The sequence below is a fragment of the Henckelia pumila genome, chromosome 3 (assembly GCF_033568475.1).
Source record: "Henckelia pumila isolate YLH828 chromosome 3, ASM3356847v2, whole genome shotgun sequence".
Taxonomy (NCBI): Eukaryota; Viridiplantae; Streptophyta; class Magnoliopsida; order Lamiales; family Gesneriaceae; genus Henckelia; species Henckelia pumila.
Window position 1 is genome coordinate 154,424,249 of NC_133122.1, and position 12,838 is coordinate 154,437,086.

The window sequence follows — 12,838 nt, forward strand, 5'->3', positions numbered from 1 at the left end:
AGTGGGCAACTGGGCATGAATTATCTTCTACTTCATTTCTTTCCATGAAGCTCATACTTGTACATTATTAATGAGAATTTTTTTGCCACAAGGGTAAAGAGATAAGACGATTGGAAGAAAGCATGAGATGTGGAAAGAGATTTGCTTTTCTTTGGTATAAGGGGTTTGGGAACACAATCTCCATATTGGAGAACTCACGTGAATTTATCTTATATTAATAGTGCTTCTACAAATACTTGCGTAAATGTTTGCTTCATTTAGTTTCAAGTTTATGCTATCCAATACATATGTTTGTAAGTTCTACCAAAAGGGTATCAATTTATTTATTTATTCCTTTACACTTAGCCTTTGTTTGAGTTTTAATTTTGTTATAGCTATTGGATGATTGAATCAATGCATCAACATACTTTCTGGTGGAACCTATTCCCTTTGATGGTGTACTTGCCAACTTTCACAATGAATCGTAAGTGCTAAATATTGTTATTATGGGATTTGTCCCCTTAACAGTATTTTAGTCCTTTAAAATTTGAATTGCTCCGTTAAACATGGTTATTTGTTTTTATTAATGTTTAGTATTTGTTTATTTTCGTTTTTTTATGTTTTTTTTTCATGTGGAATTAGATTTTTTGAACAAGGAGTACTTGAGCAGCGAAAACAAGTTTACGATCATCACCTATTCTCCTACTCGAGTTGTAAGTGTTTTCTGAGCATTTGTGGTGTTATTTGCATCTAGCTTCGGATTCGTTTTACGGGTTTCCTTATTTTATTTTGGAAATAGTTAATTAATATAGTAATATGGTTATGTTCATGTTGTTTTAGCTATGTATTTAGATTTTCATGTATTTAGATTTTTACTTGTTAAACGATATAATTAAGATAGGTTTTGGTTTTTGTCAAATCGTGGTTAATTTAACCACGGTTTTTTTATTCCGTGGCTAATTTAGCCATGGTTTTATACAAAACCGTGGCTGATTTAGCAACGGTTTTTTTAATTTCGTGGCTAATTTAGCCACGTTTTTTTTAAAAAACCGTGGTTAAATTAACCACGGTTTTATTCAAAACCGTGGCTAAATTAGTCACGGTTTTTTTTTATTTCGTGGCTATTTTAGCCACGGTTTTATTAGCTACGGTTTTGTATAAAACCGTGGCTAAATTTAACAACGGTGAATTTAACCACGGTTTCAAAAACCGTGGGTAAATTAATTTAGCCACGGTTTTAGCCACGGTTTTGGCCGTGGCTAAACTCAAAGTTTTTTTGTAGTGTCGTCAAATATTGGTTGCGAAGAGAACAAAGTCATATGTAAAATGTAGCTGCATTTATGATTCCAGTGCTTTTGTTGTCCGTATAGTAAGAGGGTGGTTTGTGAGTTTATGGACTTGGTGATTTTCTTTTTCGGAGAGTGATTGTCTGATTGAGAAAAAAACCTATTGGAACAACCCCATGACAGAATTCTGGTGTTGTGTTGGGAGCAATTAGATTCAGAAATTGGAGTCCTCCTCAAGATGTATTGTTTGACTTCCTTAAATTGGTCGACTTCTTTGTTTTTTAATGAAATTGACGAACCTGTTTTTGGACGAAGGTCCTAAAAATAGCATCTTTATTTCTTTTGTTGGAAACTATCATAAAAAGATTTTCACTGGTTTATTACTTGATTGTTATTAATTTATGACGATCTGCATTCAAATAACAATGGTTCATGACTATAACATATGCTGATTTGCTATTTTAGATTATTAGTAAACACTACTTTTACTTTTTCAGAACCTAACAACCTCTTGCTTGTTTGTGACGCATAATTCCATTAACTATGTTGCTCTTTAACAATTGTATGTATTGTTTTATTGAAGTTTTGCTTACAGTCTTCTTAAAGTTCTTAAAGTTTAATATCCTTGCTTCCTATATTCTCATCATTGCTGCATTATATTTTAGTTCAACTTGACTTTCTTCTATTCTGAACATTCAGTTTTTCAGATTTGGATCAAAACAAATGAAACTTGAACTCACATTTTTAGCAAACGAATGTTTTTTGTCTCTTCGATTGTACGTTAGATACAAAAGATAAATTCTTCTTACACAACAAATGTTAATTTTCTTTGGGATATCTAAATTCTCCTGAAATGACCGCTTCCAATTAATGTGTTTCTCTCAAGTTTGGCTTCATATAAATATTGTAGAAGGTGGATCACTAATATATAAACATATTTCAGGATCAATGCGAACAGAGATTATATATAGAAACTGTTGTTTCTCAAAGGTTATACGAAAAATCATAACAAAGCATAGACCAACCGTCTAATTTTCATATTCTCAAAATCAGTCAAATCCTCAGCTTGACAGAAACGGTAATTTTGCATTCATTCGCAAGTTTCCTTACATTTATTTAAATCTCATAAACAAGTATTAGTCTACAATCCCATTTACAGGTTAAATCTTTCTGGGTTAAAGGTACGCTGAAAATTGCAGAATCACAACATTGTCTATACTTATTAGCCTGTCCAAACTGTTCCAAAGCTTGAGGAGCTGTCTACGGATATGAATTCATATGTTTCTACTGTAATAATGATTTCCCAAGCCCGAGACCATTGTAAGTTATCTTCCTAGCTTGAAAACCTGAACCCACTACAAACATAATATCTAAACTTTATTTACAAATTATAATAATCTAATTACATTACAACTTAATATACCCATATAGGTTACGTATCCAAATAGAATTATTTGATGGAACTGGAAGTTTGACTTCTTATGTAGAAAACAAGGAAGAAGAAATGTAGTTAGTTATATCAGGTGAAAAAATCGTTGAAACAGAACAAGAGGTATATTTAATCCAAACCAGTTCTCTTCAATACCAAACTTTTCATACTTTTTAAATTTTATCTATAACAGGAAAAGCATTTTAGCCCTCATTACATCAACAAAAAATTCAAATATTTGCAGTTTCTTTTTCAACTTAGAACATCAAGGAGCAAAGCACGAGGGAGAAAATTTGTACGAAATACAGTCATAACATGTATTCCACAATCTGAATCATCATCAGCATCGCACAGCTTTATAGAAAAAAGCTCCCCTTCGCATGTTCATAAAGATTTGCTGACAGATATGCCCATGTTTGAATCACAAGAAAGCACTTAAAAAATACAAGAGGAGTACATTCCAACATATCCAATTGAACATCAAATAAGTTCAACTGGTAAAAAAAATCCTAGACTCCAAAGAAGTGTTAACACACAAAGGTTTCAAACATGCCAAACAAGACTAAGGTATTTATAATGTCTACACTTTTGAAACTATTTTTTTAGTTATTTCTCATAGATATTATTACCTAAATAAAGGAATATGCTAGAATTTTGAAAAACATAGATGCTGAAATCACTTAAGAAAATCACGTGTATATATAAAATATGTCTACTGGAAACCCCATGATAAGAAAAAAACTCGCAAAATGTACTCCGTTGTTTCTTCTTATCATTTACTCTCAGTGGTTTAGCTCAACAGTCTTTGTGATTCCTTTTATTTGACTTGACCAAGATGTTTGAGAAGTTATATATGTTTTATGTTGATTGGATTTACTGAAGATTTCTTGATTGTGGCATATCCAGGAATAGTGTTTGAACATTTTAGCTATGAGTTTCGGAGCCCATTTTTAAATGAAAAAGGTGGCCATTAGTATGAAAGAGGTGGCCTAGATAAGAGGAAATTTATACTTCCAAATGAAGAGTTTGTTCAACAAAGCTTTCGACATTAGCTCAAATGAGCATTGTGCCAGTGGATGTCATTGTAAAATTGATTAAGGAGTGGTGAAAAACCCCCATTGATATACAGATCTATTCCACTCTAAAATTCAAGATTCAATACCCCGGGTTTCGTGTTCTTATAAATTTATTGTAAAAGGTTCCTTTGTTCTTCTTCTTTGCCTGAGTTAGGAGTGTAATTAAGTAGATCGTGTGTTAGTTGTAGGGAATTTGTATTGTTGATCTTGGATTTGGATTAAACTAAGGTGTGGTTTTAAGATAGAATCTTGAGTCTTTTTAGATGAAAGGAATTAATTATTCCTTGATATCTTTCCATGTTTTGAAAGATTATAATAATTGGTAATTAAAATTATGTTTCCTAACTATATGTTTGATATATCTTAAAATAGGAATTGTTTTATTTTGAATTATTGAATGATATATTCCTATATTTCAAAGAGCTTAAATATTTATATATTACTTGATTATTTTGTAGGAGATATTATGCACTTATCATAATATATCTCTATCTCCTAACTTATCTTTGTTTCCTTATCATTGTAGATTAAAGTTTAAATTAAGGAAACAAGATCAAGCCTCTTTTTGGAGATAAGTTGAAACACTTAAATAGAAGAAGAGCGTAGATATTCAAGCGTCTTGGAGAAAAATGTGAGAGCGCAGAAAAGAGAGATCAAGCCGTAGATGAGGATTTGAGCATACAAAATAAAAGAGAGACGAGAGAGAGCTTAAGTGTTGAAGACAAGGGACTTTACTTTCTGGAGTGTGCTTTCACGTTGAAGAGTTCTTGTTGATCGTTGATGATTTTTTTTCCGTAGATGCCGTGAAGAGTTTGAGAGCATTGAAGATTGAAGAATGTTGCTCTCATATTTTGGCATCTAAGGGCCAACTCTATTTTTTTGATTTTCTTGTCTACCTTCAGTAGATTTTTAGGAGTTGGTTTATTTGTTTTATTATTTATTTTCTCACATGTTTTGAGAAAATTGAGTTTGACAATAATTTACTAGTTTTAGGGTTTGTAAAACTCTTTGATTTATTTACTAGTGAAATTTTTGCCCTGAGGCGTTGCAAGAATATTGTATACTCTTGATTAAATATTTGAGTCTGATTATTTGGTTATTTATTTATTTTATTCATCCTTTCATAAATTCTAATTCATGTTATTGAAGATGTTGTCAGCACCTAGTGACAACATCTGAATCTATTTATATGTGCAACCTTTTATTACTTTAGTACTTGTTCATATTTACTCTTGAGTATTTTTATTGTTGGTTTTCTGTTACTATTCACGTTTTAATATTTCCGCTGCATGTTTTGTAAGAAGTTGTCAACATCTAGTGACAACATCTGATTCTGATAATTTTTATGTACCCTGATATTCCTTACAAGTGATATCAGAGCCTACTCTTGATAAACTAAGAGCTGATTCTGGATTATTTTTTCAGGAATATTATGTAGTCAATAACAGCAAACTCATTCTTAAAACCTTAAGAAGTCTTTGAATCGGATTTGGAAGATGACTCGATCTCACTCATCACAAAGAAGTTTGGTGATTATCTGAAGAAGATGAGGGATACAAAGAAAACCGATCAGAAACTCAAAGCTATATTTTTTCCGGCTGCTAATAAACCTTTGAAAATTGGTGGGCATGATCAATCACCATGGAAGTTTCCACATCCTCAAAAACCTCTACTTATGCTGGAAGGAAATAAAAATCCTACTGCAAAGAAGATTGACATGGTGCATTTTCATGAATGTCAAGGCTATGGTCATTATACCAATGAATGTGCAAACAGGCTTAGGAAAGGGATGAACACATCTTTAAGTGATGAAAAACATACTAGAGAAGAAAGTCACACAACCCTAACAGCGTTGATGGAAAGCAAGATGCTGTTTCAAGTCAATCCTTTAGGTGTTATCACACCTGGCCGCAACATTTCCCAAATGTCAGTATGTTTAAATTCTTCTACTGTTGATAATATGAGTAATTATGACGCATGTGATGAAAGAATGTCTATGGAAGATGTGCGAATGCAATATGAAGATCTATATGCTGACTGGACTGAAAGAAATAAGACGAATATTATTCTTTCAAAAGAAAATACTGACTTGAAGGCTGATGTATCAAGACTTGAAGTAGTGCTGAGTAAGAAGGATCTGGAATTGTGTCAGGTGAAGGAAGAGCTTGGGAAAGCTAAGGTCACACTGGCCAAATTCAACTCAAGCACAACCAAGCTTGATTCTTTGCTCATGATGGGAAGAGATGGTAAGGTAGGGTTAGGTTTTGAAAACAGTAAGTTTGAAGTTGGTGAAACTTCAAAATATACTGTTTTTGTCAAGGAAAGTTTCAATTCAAAGTGCTCATCCAAAAAGGATCAATTGACTAATCTGCCTTAATCAATGCCTCAAGTGTCTGTTCCTAAACAACCCTGAAGAAAACGTACAAGGTCATCTGATAACTGTTATCAACATGAAGACGAGATGGCGTGTAGACATACAAAGGTGGATGAATTTAACCTTTGACATCAAAAGTTGGGACATGAAAACTTCAAAACTTTGAAGAACTTAAGTAAGTTTGATGCTATTAGTGGTATGTCTAATTTAAAATCTGGAATTCCATTTGTTTGTGAGGCATGTCAAAAGGAAGAAAACCACGGTGTCGTGCCAGATGTTGCCAAAATCTGAGACAACACTCTGTCTTCAGATTGTACATATGGACTTGATGAGTCCAATGGATGTGGAAATCTGTTGAGGTAAGAAATATTATTTTTCATGTAGATGATTTTTCACTATATACTTGGGTAAGTTTGTGAAAGAAAAATCAGATATATTTGATGTTTTTAAGAATTTTCTCACAAGGATTGTGAATCTTCACAACTTGAAGGTGACAAGAATTCGCACTGATTATGGTAAGTAGTTCGAAAACTTTTCTTTTGAGAATTTATGTGGTAAGAAAAGTATTTATCATGAATTCTATGCTCCTAAAACTCCGCAATAGAATGAAATTTCTGAAAGGGAGAAAAGAACTTTGCAAGAAATGGCTAGGGTGATGTTGGATTCTAAAAACATTTCAAATGTTTTTTTGGGCAGAAGTCTTAAACACAACATGTCACACTTCAAATTGAGTATAATTGAGGAATTGTTCTACTATGACTTCTCATGGGAAAGAGGCCGAACCTTAAGTACTTTCATGTTTTTGGTTGTGTATGTTACGTTTTGAATGATGTTGATCATTTTGCAAAGTTTGATGCAAAAAGTGATAAGTGTTTGTTTTTAGGTTATTCTTCGGATATTCAAGCTTACATGATGTTTAACTTAAGGACTCAAACAATTTTTGAGTCTATTAATGTTGTTTTTGATGATTTTGCAGATCTAAAGAAGAAAACCGTTGAGGATGAAGTTGATTATGTACTTGACATTTCTGGAAATCTAGATGTTATCCAAGGTGTTAGAACACCTCCGACAAAATCCTCATCAGAATCTCCAAAATCAAAAACTGAATAGTCCACTGATGATAATGAGGATGAGGACAGTGAAGTAAATGAAGTTGGTAAGAATGTACCTAATAAAATTCAGAAGAATCATCCAGCTTCACAAGTCATGGAGATATGCAAACCCGAAAGAAAGAAAAGGTGGGTTATCGAAAGATGGCTGGACTAATTTGCATGAGCTCCATGTTCTCCCAGGTAATACTCGTGTTTTGTCTCAAACATTGAACCCAAAAATGTAGTAGAAACTTTGAAAGATGAATTTTGGGTCAATGCTATGCATGATGAGCTAGAACAGTTTGTTAGAAACGATGTTTGGTATTTGATACCTTGTCCTGATCATGGTTATGTAATATGAACAAAATGGATTTTCAAAAATAAAAAACTGATGAATCAGGAAACATCGTGAGAAACAAATCAAGGTTGGTAACTCAAGGGTATACACAGGTTGAGAGGGTGGATTTTGATGAAACTTTTGCTCCTGTAGCCTGCATTGAGTTTGTCTGACTTATGCTTGCCATTTCATGTCATATGTGAATGAAACATTTTCAAATGGATGTAAAAAAAAAATTGTCTTTTTGAATGGTGTGTTGAATGAAGAGGTGTATGTGAAACAACCCAAAGGGTTTGAGGGTCCACAACATCTTGATCATGTGTATAAGTTGAAAAAGGCATTGTATGGATTTAAGCAAGCACCACGTACATGGTATGGAAGATTAACCGAGTACTAGATCAATCTTGGATACAAAATAGGTGAGGTTGATAAGACTTTGTTTGTGCAAAAGTATCAAGGTAATATTCTTATTTGCTAAGTTTATGTAGATGACATAATCTTTTGTGCTTCATGTGAAAAACTTGTTGATGAATTTGTGAAGTGCATGTCTTCTACTTTTGAGATGAGTACGGTTGGTGAGTTGAGTTATTTTTTGGGATTGCAAATGAAACAAATGCATGATGACATCTTTTTGTGTCAAAGAAAGTATGCTAGAAATCTTGTGAAAAAATATTTGAATGAAAATTGTAAACACATGTGTACACCTATGGGGTCTAGTTAGAAACTGTCGAGGGGAGATGTTGCCGAAGGTTTTGACAACACCCTCTACAGAAGAATGATTGGAAGTCTCTTGTTTTGTTTTTGTGCTACTAGGCCATATATCATGTTTAATTGTATGTTTGTGTACTGTGATAATTCAAGCGCTATTGATATAAGCAAAAATCCAGTACAACACTCTCGAACCGAACACATAGACATTCGACATCACTTAATTAGAGATTTGGTCGAGAAAGGCATGATCTGTATGGAGTTTATTGGAACCAATAACCAATTAACAGATATATTCACTAAAGCATTGGATTTCGAGAGATTTTTCAATTTAAGAATGTCTCTCAGCATGTGTGCATTATAAACAAACATAGATGTTGTCTCGAGTGTTTCCAGCACCTGAGAACAACACCTAACATGCATGTGCATCTTTAGGATCCTTAGGCATGTTGCATTCATGCATTCATTCTATTTTGTGAAGTGTTTGATACTCTGTAACCATCGACCAGCTTACACATAGGTTTATATGAAAAATTATTTTTACAACCTAATAGTTGTTAATTTGAATAAGAGCTCTGACTAAATCATTAAGTAGTTGAGGAATGTTCGTGTATTCCATGATATTGTCCCATGTGAACGGTGATTTTGCAAATTCAGAAGTTCAACTTGATGAAATTCTCAATGACAATTCATTTGATCATCAAGCTTAATGAAAATCAGAATAAAATGAAAAAGCTACCTAAAGGAGTCCTTTGAAGACCGTTCCTTTAGTATGCATGCTACCACTTCTGTTGCAATAATTCTATATGGATGTCTGTTCATTAAAAAATTCTGAAAATCTTGAGTGTTGCTGTAAGATGTTGCCAACATTGTCGATAACACTTCACCCGTAAACATTCATTTGTCTATGTTAGCATTTTGTTGCATTGTTACACTCTGTTTTTAGGCATAATTAGAACATGCATATTTATTTTATGGTGAATATATCTTGCTGAAAAGTTTGAAGTTAAAAAATAAGCGAAATGTAGTGATTTGCTTTATCCACTAATATTTCGAATTGTTTAATGATTGAAAGTGTTTTAGTGTAGCTAAATTCAATGTGGAGTTTATTTATGGATATTTTGTGAAAATAAATTGGCCTGATTTATTGCCTTAATTCGAAAATTTGTTGCCATAATGATTTCAAACTCCCTTTTACCGTTGGCAATTGTCACCATTAGGAAACATTCACTGCAGCTGAGTGATTAAGAGGTGAAGGGTTTGTTTTTTAGATTTGATCTTATCATAGAATATTTTATGGTCTTTTTACTCTTTGCTCACCCTAAACACAATATCACTTCTATAGAATTTCTTCGGTCCTTGAATTATTGTCTAATTCTTCTCTTCTTATTCTAATTGTTCAAAATTTCATGGCAGGGAAGAATTTTGATTCACATGATATCTGAACAGAGATGGGCTACAAAGAAGATGTTGAGCCTGATGTTGACAACATCTTAGAGGATGATTTTTTTTTGAAATATTTGATGGTCACTATTACTGCTGCTGATCCATCCCTTGCATTCTCTGATGATGAAGAAGCATAAATAACAAAGTTTTTTTACTAACTTGAAGCAAACAAAAGCACAAAATTCTTATGTTACTCCTCTTCCTCTGAAGACAAACCTGATGAGGAGATGCTTCAAGAGTTTGTTGATAAACGTCCCAGTGATTCAGATAGTTCATCTTTTGAATCAAGTGAAGACTCTGTTGCTGATGAAGAATCTGAGGAATCTGCCTCTGAAAAAGATGTTGCGCCAGATGCTGCTGACATTCCTGCTGACATCTTAGATGAGGAGTATTTGGTCAGTCAATATTTTTATTCATCTTTTTATACACAAAGTGTTGCAAACGATTGGCAACACTATGTCAATCGTGAATTCTTTGAGGAGAGCAACATAGACAGGGAGAGCTATCAACTGCAGAATACGGTAGAATTTTTCAAAATTCAAAATTTTCTGGCTACTGTCACTATTGCTGAACCTTTTTGTAGAAATTTTGTGTTGGAATTCTACACCAATTTGACTTTTGCTGTCAAAAATCCCATATCTTCTAAGTTTGGAAAATTTTATGTGAGGGGTTAGATTTTTGAGTTTAGTTCTATCGTGATTAATGGATTTTTTAACTCACCCGAGGTGGAAGAAGATATGCAGTCTGCTCTGATAAGATAGCCTACGTTCTTCACAAGACTGCAATCAAGACTTGGACTCCATCCACAAATTTTACCTTTGCCACCAAGCATCAAGTTGTGGTGTTGTTTGCTATAGGAACTGGAGCAGCTTTTAACTTTGGAAAACTTATATTTTACTAAAGTTATGCAATATGAAAACTGTGGGTTGGTATCTTACATGATCCTGTTTTCTTCTTTGATATATGTTATGCTAGTATCTCAATATTTTGAAAAGGATGATGATGAGCCTTTATCTGCTGTTGTTGAGGTCCTAAAGTTAGCACCTACTCTACTTAGAGGGAACATAAAGTTGGATCTTCCTTGATCTAATTAGATATTGTAGCAGATGTTGCGGCAGATGTTGGCAACATTGCTCCTTTCAATATAGTTTTTGCTCCTACTTCAACTCAACAGCTGGATTCTGTCTTTATTCAATCCCAAATGTTGCATGTTGAACAGAAGATTTTACAAGCCAAAGCAGACATTTCTTACTATGAAGCTCTTCTGTCTCAATATAGAATTTTTTTTTGGTGTAGGTACATCTTCTGGACAAAAAGGGAGAGAAGATGTTTAATCTGGTGGCTATGGCTCTGATGGAGAAGAAGCTAGTTCTGGCAAAGCAAATGATGGATCGTCACAGAGCAATCAGTTTCAGTTTTTTGTGGTTTAAGTTTATTTTGTGGTTTATTTTGCTCTGCTCTGATTTGTCTTATGTTTTTGCTCTGATCTGGTTCTAATCAATGTTAACTTGGACTCTCTGATTTGTTCTAAGTTTTTTTCTATGCTCTGACTTAAGTATTGTGAGGAGATGTTGGGAACATCCTCGAAAACATCCAAGATTTGACTAAAGGGGAGAATGTATTTTCTAATTCAGGATATAATTGATATTCAGGGGAGTTGTGATATGTGATGAATTAATTAAATGTGTTTTGTGATTCACTTCTGAACATGTATTAAGTATTTTCTGATCTCACCAAGTGTTGTGTGCAGATGCTTCCAACATTCTTGACAACACTCAGAATTGAAAGATCAAATTCAGGGGGAGAATTGATTTGAGAAGTTTGAACTCAGATGGAGTTCTGAGAATTAATATTTAGGGGAGTTTGCCCAGAAATACAAAAAAGGGGAGATTGAAAGAAATTAATTATTCCTTGATATATTTCCATGTTTTGAAAAATTATAATAATGTGTTTTGCCTTTCTAGGATTGGTAGTTAAAATTTTGTTTCCTATCTATATGTTTGATATATCTTAAAATAGGAAGTGTTTTATTTTGAATTATTGAATGATGTATTCTTATATTTTAAAGAGCTTAAATATTTATATATTTACTTGATTATTTTGTAGGAGATAATATGCACTTATCATAATATATTTCTATCTCCTAACTTATATTTGTTTCCTTATCATTGTAGATTAAAGTTTGAATTAAGGAAACAAGATCAAGCTTTTTTTTGGAGATAAGTTGACATGCTTAAATAGAAGAAAAGCGTAGAGATTCAAGCGGCTTGGAGAAAAACGAGAGAGCGCAGAAAAGAGAGATCAAGCCCTAGATAAGGATTTGAGCGTACAAAATAAAGAGACGAGAGAGAGCTTAAGTGTTGAAGACAAGGAACTCGACTTTCTGGAGTGTGCTTTCACGTTGAAGAGTTCTTGTTGATTGTTGATGATTTGTTTTCCGTAGATGCCGTGAAGAGTTTGAGAGCATTGAAGATTGAAGGATGTTGCTCTCATATTTTGGCATCTAAAGGCCAACTCTATTCTCTTGATTTTTTTGTCTACCTTCAGTATATTTTTAGGAGTTGGTTTATTGGTTTTATTATTTATTTTCTCACATGTTTTGAGAAAATTGAGTTTGACAATAATTCACTAGTTTTAGGGTTTGTAAAACTCTTTGATTTATTTACTAGTGAAAGTTTTTCCCTGAGGCGTTGCAAGAGTATTGTATACTCTTGCTTAAATATTTGTGTCTGATTATTTGGTTATTTATTTATTTTATTCATGTTTTCATAAATTCTAATACATGTTATTGAAGATGTTGCCAACACCTTGTGACACATCTGAATCTGTTTTTATGTGCAACATTTTATTACTTTAGTACTTGTGCATATTTACTCTTGAGTATTTTTATTGTTGGTTTGCTGTTACTATTAACGTTTTAATATTTCCGCTGCATGTTTTGTAAGATATTGTCAACATCTAGTGATAACATCTAATTCTGATAATTTTTATGTACTCTGATATTCCTTACATTAGATTTGTGCAATGTTGGGTTCTTCCAATTAGGTTGATTATGCTCATTTTGGCATTGTCTTTATCATTTGTTATGCTGCTTTAAGCTCCTTAATGACCA

The 12,838-nt window shown here is 33.1% G+C and overlaps 1 long non-coding RNA gene across 1 annotated transcript; it reads left to right on the forward strand.

Annotated features, from left to right (window-relative positions):
• Positions 1–1,414: 1,414 nt before the first annotated feature.
• LOC140887000 (uncharacterized) lies at positions 1,415–2,569 on the forward strand. The gene is made up of 3 exons (XR_012151742.1): positions 1,415–1,505; positions 2,209–2,343; positions 2,447–2,569. It is a non-coding gene; the product is annotated as an uncharacterized lncRNA (long non-coding RNA).
• The last annotated feature ends 10,269 nt before the right edge of the window (positions 2,570–12,838 follow it).